We start from the raw sequence: 6,774 nt of genomic DNA, 5'->3' as shown, positions 1-6,774 counted from the left end.
ATGGAAAAATTAAATTTCCCACATTTTCTTAGGGCAAATTATTGGAAACATGTCACAAACAGGCACAAGCACATACTGAGTCTTTTGATTCTAAATAATATTTTTCAATAGAGCTGCTAGGACTTGTAAAGAATGTGTCAGATTTGTGACTGTCTAAACTTACTTCTTTCTAAATTACTTTCTTTCCCACTCTACCTGGTATTTTTGAATTCATGCACCATACATAATTACCAAGATTTCACAACAAAATAAACAATACATAAATATCATAATAAACAACTTCCTGTTACTTAATTAAAAACCTGCTTACTAAAATAGAAGAACAATAACCTTCTGGAAAGTGATCATCTGAAACAGCTCTCATCTTTTGCAAGTTCCCAAGCAAAGACTCAAAGCTCAAGGTGCCTTATAAAAAAATCCAGGTGCAAAAGGAATATGCAGAATGTCCATTTTGACTTGAGTAGATGAGATTTGAAATGACTAGCTTTTTAATTTCTTTTTTGTTGTAATTTCTAGATGTGTTAGTTCTCATGTTTTTCTGTTGTCCTCTGTAGCCCTCTTGTGTGTGGGTGTGTTCCTTTCCCCTTGGCTCCCTCATTGTCTCCTCTCACACCTGCTCCTTTTCAGCTCGTTAGCCCTCCCTTTGTCTCTGTCAGCTATATATGTTCTCCCTCTGCTCTCACTCTTTGTTGGTTCCTTGTTGTTGCTGGTCCCGTCTTCGCTGTTGTCTTCTCCCCTCGTCTCTCCCTGGCTCCTTGTATGTGTTTTCCCTTGATGTCTCCATGGTTCTGGTCTGTTACATTTTTAGTTGGATTTTTGGACTGCCTTTGTCTACCATTTTAATTAAAACTACAAGTATTCACCTCAGCCTCTCTGCCTCTGCATTTGGGTCCTCCAAACCTCAACCAAGACGTGACAGTAGCCTTGTATACACATTATAAACACTCAGGATCCCTCTTTAATATTACAATATGACTGTAAAACCTAGTCTATGTTTATTGATGAGTTTTTGCACAGGGCATTAAGGCCTAATTGCACACAAAGACACACACAGTTTTCTAATCAGATTTAAGTCAGTGTGGTGTTTTTTTACATTTCAAAATGTGGCCCAAATGTGGAGTAACAGCTGCACTTTTTTGGCCCACAAAATGAGTGACATTAGGGTCATTGTCCTGTTGTAGGATGAAATTGGCTCCAATCAAGCGCTGTCGACTGGGTATGGCATGGCCTTGCAAAACGGAGTGATAGCCTTCCTTATTCAGAATCCCTTTTACCCTGTACAAATCTCCCACCTTACCAGCACCAAAGCAACCCCAGGCCATCACATTACCTCCACCATGCTTAACAGATGGCATCAGGCATTCTTCCAGCATCTTTTCATTTGTTCTACGTCTCACAAACGTGCTTCTTTGTGATCCAAACACCACAAACCTGGATTCATCCGTCCACAACACTTTTTTCCAGTCTTCCTCTGTCCAATGTCTGTGTTCTTTTGCCCATCTTAATCTTTTTCCTTTATTGGCCAGTCTCAGATATGGCTTTTTCTTTGCCATACCACTCTACCCTGTAGCCCAGAATCGCACAGCCACCTCTTCGCTGTAGATGTTGACACTGGTGTTTTGCAGGTACTATTTAATGAAGATGCCAGTTGGGGACCTGTGAGGCGTCTGTTTCTCAAACTAGAGACTCTAATGTAGTTATCTTCTTGCTCAGTTGTGCAACGTGGCCTCCCACTTCTTTTTCTACTCTGGTTGGACCCTGCTTGATCTGTCCTCTGAAGGGAGTAGTACACACCGTTGTAGGACTATATATATATATATATATATATATATATATATATATATATATATATATATATATATATATACGTAGGTCAAGGAGGGACTGAATGAAGAGAATCCAGTACTGAGTAAGAGCAGAGGAGAAAATGCCAAACAGAACAAAGAATGGTGTAATCAACTGATCGGGACAAGGTGTGGACAGAATGATCTCAAAAAGTGACAAAGTGAGGGAACAGAGAGAGAGAAAGAATAAATACATAAAAACTCAAATACAACCAGAAAACACCTAGAATGACATAAATATCGACAGAAAATCAGTAAATATATACACCACTTGCTGAAATATGTCAGAACATTCTCATTTATGTGATAAGCAGTCAGTATTTCAATAAGATGGTGTATTTCTAAAACGGATGGTTCAGGGAACCTGTATGTACGGACAAGGACGGCTAATTCCTGCATGTGAAATAAGATATCTGATCATCTTTGTGCTCCAGTATTAAGAGTGAATTGAGATGTTACTGTGGAATGTAAGTTTTGATAAAATAAGTCATATCACAATCTGAAGTGCTCTAAATCAATGTGGTGTAATGCAGTTCTCTGTATTTTGTTTGTGCATCCAGAGACCACTGCCTGTCTTCTTTTCTTGTTCATTAGATATTGTATTTTCTTTTTTTTAGTAAATTTTCACTGTTATTTTAGAGATTGAAACATTTCATCAGTGGTTACTTAACGTTTTGTTCGCATATGTTCTCATTTTTGAACAAAAGTAAGTTTTGTATAATCTCACTATAAGGAAAATAAAATATACTGCACATTAAGAACCCCATATATATATATACAGTATATATTTGTTTTTTTATGCACCACTGTATAAATAATTGTAATCAATAAACAATGTTCAATAGCCATGGGCCTTAAGCAAGCTGCAAAATTTTCCATTACAGTTGCTCAGTTATTTGTTATGATTAATGCTCCACTTGGTCTAAACCACATCTTGAATCCTAAGATGGCTCAACTGGTTTTATAACATATTTAAAACCAGTGACCCAAAGAATAGGTTCTTCTAACCTGACTGCCACATACACTCATGTATTTAGATTATCATCAAAAGCCATTTTTTGTGTGTTTCTGTTTTCCTTATTCTAGTTTTTGATCCTGAAATATATACACAGTGTGCCATTACAGTTCCTAAGGCAAATATCTGTCTTAATTAACAGCTATTTGGCCTTTAACTAAAACACATCGCAGCGTTCCTGTATTTTTCCAGTGTTTTTCTTCTTACCCTCTATAAAGCAAGCACCAAAAAAAACATAACATTTATTTCCTTGTGCATCATTGTAAATACTTAGCCTACTTTGCAGGTTAAATAAGAAGAGTGGACATTATTCAGAAAAAAGAAAAAAAAAACACAACTGAGAGAGCCCTATGGATAATATCACTGGATAGGACATCACAGGAGCTATTGCTATGCATTTAGTTCAGACTTTGGCATAAATAGTAGGATCAAAAGTACAGAAGAAAAGATTCTTTCTAAAACCCTTATTTTTTTTCTAAGTAGAACAACATATAGCTTTGACACTGTGATGGAAATGTAATCAAAATTTAACTGTCATGAAATGAATTTGCGACACAGTCTAACAAAAATTTGCAAATTCAGATATATGCAATGAAAGGTATACGGAGTTGAATAATCTGAAATTAATTGTTTTGGAATGATTAATTCCACAATTGATCATTGGGGGGTGTTACAGGAGACATGTCCTCTGCACTTTTTCCAAAAGTCAGTTTTGGTCCCCTGCATTTTCTATTGTCCAGAAACAATGTTATGCTACAGTACACAGACAACCATAGAGCACCTTTCAGGTTACCTCTGGGTGTGAGGAACCTTCAACAGATTCTGATCCACAGACCTCAGAGCCCGTGCAGGGGTGTACGGTTGGATCAGATCACAGGTATAAGAAGGACCCAGACCATGTAGAAGACAAAACTAGAATTTTAAAAGTCATCCTATAAGACACTGGCAGCCAATGAAGTTCTTTTAGAATCAGGAATATGTTAGTCCTACTCTTTGTACGGGTTAGAATCCTTGCTGCAGAGTTTTGCACAAATTAAAGTTGAGAGAGCTCCTTCTTGTTCAAAGAGCATGAATTTGTTACCATTCAGACTGAGGACCCAGATAGAACCAAACAAAATGGGCAATAACTTTAAAAGATTTATTGTAGAAACTTTGCAGGTAATTCAGGATCAGGGGAACCAGAGCCTCTGGAGGGGAGAGAACAGGTTAGTGGCTGAGATGGATGATTAAAAATTTAGACTGCAAGCCACTAACCTTTTTATATATCCAGGCAGGTTGTCTAATTTCCTGAAACGCTGGTTCTTAGAGAGTTGTTTCTCATTGAGGCTTGACAGGTAATCGTGGTCAAAGGAAGTCCAGGGTTAGAGCCAGGTGATCAGAATTTCAGAGAATCCAAAACAGAATCCAGGAACAAAGTCCATGTTGTGTTGTGTCTCGAAATGATGCACAACATAGGGCTCGACCCGGGACACATAGAAGGTGGGATGAATCTTCAAGGAGTGTGGCAACTGTAACCGGAGGGCCATTGGCTTCCCCACCTTAGAAATGGAAAAGGAGTCGATAAAATGGGGTGCCAATATACAAAACTCCATTTTGAGTGGGAGGTCCTTGGTGGACAGCCTCTTTGACAGGGGCTGGGACACAACGACGTTTGGCTGTTCTGGACTGTACGTCTAATATTCTGATTAAGGCCTGTCTAGCTCTCCTCCAGACCAGTTGGCACCTCAAGGCAGCAGCGTGGGCAGAAGGGACGTATCCTCCTCCTCCTGGATTGAGAACACTGGCGGCTGGAAACCATAAACAACAAAGAACAGTGAGAGGCCAGTTGTACTTGAGGGAAGAGAATTCATTGAGTGTTCAACCCACAACAGACTGTGGCATCACTTTGACGGGTCCAACCAGCACAGGACATGGAGCTTCGTCTCCATCTCCTGATTTCCTCTCTCAGTTTTACCATGTGTTTGTGGGTGGAAGCCAGTACACAGGCTCATGGAGATGTCTAACATACTGTAGAACAGAACTCTCTACAGAAACAAGAGACAAATTGAGGACCTCGATCAGACAAAATATTGGAGGGGAGCCCATGTAACCAGAACACCTCCCTGGCCAAGATCTCTACCATCTCCATGGCTGAGGGGAGTTTCTTCAGGTGGATGAGAAGGACCATCTTAGAGAACCTGTCAACAACACTGAATTGGAGGGAGGCAACCCTGTAAAAAAAATCCACTGAGAGATGGGACCAAGGGCGTGGCGAGATAGGGAGTGGCCATATTAGTCCAGAAGGGGGACTTTGAGATGGCTTGACCTGGCAACAAAGAGAGCAGGATGAGACAAAGTCCTGGACAACTTTGATCAGAGATTGCCACAAGAACTGTGCTTGAACCAATTTTTGAGTTTTGACAATACCAGGATGACAATATAGGCGGGAGTTGTGGTAGAACTTGATCACCTTGGCCACCAGGTTCTCAGGAACAAAGAGTCGATACCTTGGACATGACTCAGGGGTAGGAAGACTTCGGTTGGTATCCCTAACCTCTCTCTCCAACTCTAGTCTGGTTGCTGCTAGTCGAACTGACTAAGAAAAAATAAATTCTTTAGCACCACTGACATCTGATCCCAAACTCTCCTCAATCCTGGAAAGTGCATCTGGTTTTATGTTCTTTGCCTCTGGCCTGTAAGATAAGGAAAAATTGAAGCGGCCAAAAAACAAAGCCCACCCAACTTGTCTAGGATTTAGCCGCTTAGCAGATTTCAGGTATTCCAAGTTTTTATGGTCAGTCCAGACAATGAACAGTTCCTTGGCCCCCTCCAACCAGTGTCGCCACTACTCAAGGGCCAGTTTTATAGATAGTAGGTCCCGGTCCCCCACATCATAGTTACGTTCTGCGCAGGACAAAGATCTGGAGAAATAAGAACAGGGGTGAAGCCGATTGTCAGAAGAACTTTGGCTAAGAACGGCACCTACCCCAGTGCTTGAAGCATCAACTTCTACAATGAACTGTCTTTGAGGATCGGGGGACAAGAGAGCTAGGTTTGGTTGTTCTGTCTTTAGAATGAACCAGAATTTGTGTGAGGATGTTGTTTAATTTGAAATTCCCCTGTATATTTTTGTTTCTAGAAAATTCTACTGAATGTCTCGTAAATGCCTGACACATATGGATTTACAATGTTTTTGTATCTTCATGTTTCCCTTCACCAACTTTACAAATGCCCAGTTTTGATACCCACATGTTAATTTCCTAACATATTTTCTATTAATTTCTTTTCTGTAATTGAGGCATAATTGTGAACCCAGTAACTCAAAATTTTGATAACAAAGAGTTTATGTTCCAGTGGGTAATGTGAGTCAAAAGGCAGGTATTTGCCATTGTGTGTAGGTTTTCCAGTACACCAGGTACATAATTTCAATGCACTGATATTCACGGGTAATAATTCTATTTCATTTTTAATTAAAAATCAGATTAAACAGATTAACAACAGCAGAAGGCTTTGTATACAGATGGATAGGTGGATATTTTGAGAATTCTATAATTCATTACTTATCTTTTTATTTTTTTCAAATTCTTGTGTCATAAAACTGGACAAAATGACCCAGTGTTCAAGGTGAAACAGTCAGTAGGAAAGTTACAAAAATGTATTAAAACAAAAGCAAATAAAAATAAAGTGTAGCTGCTAGGATCTGCGAATCTCGGATACTGCAGGGGGGGTGGGGGTGCACCGCCCAATCTCAAACACTCTGGTTCATTTAAATGACAGATTCTTCACAAAATTAACACTAAGATTTTTTACTTTATTATCTGAAATTGGTTTAATCCTACCTAAATGAATTGACTGAATAATCAGCTTTTTTTTCAAAGACCACTGTCAACTATTTGATTGTAAAGAGCACAAGTCTTGATTGATCAGAGCAATTAA

The sequence above is a fragment of the Cyprinodon tularosa genome, unplaced genomic scaffold, assembly GCF_016077235.1.
Source record: "Cyprinodon tularosa strain WSP-4 unplaced genomic scaffold, ASM1607723v1 ctg100, whole genome shotgun sequence".
Lineage (NCBI taxonomy): Eukaryota > Metazoa > Chordata > Actinopteri > Cyprinodontiformes > Cyprinodontidae > Cyprinodon > Cyprinodon tularosa.
The sequence above is the reverse complement of the archived record's forward strand: the minus strand, read 5'-3'. Positions refer to the sequence as shown.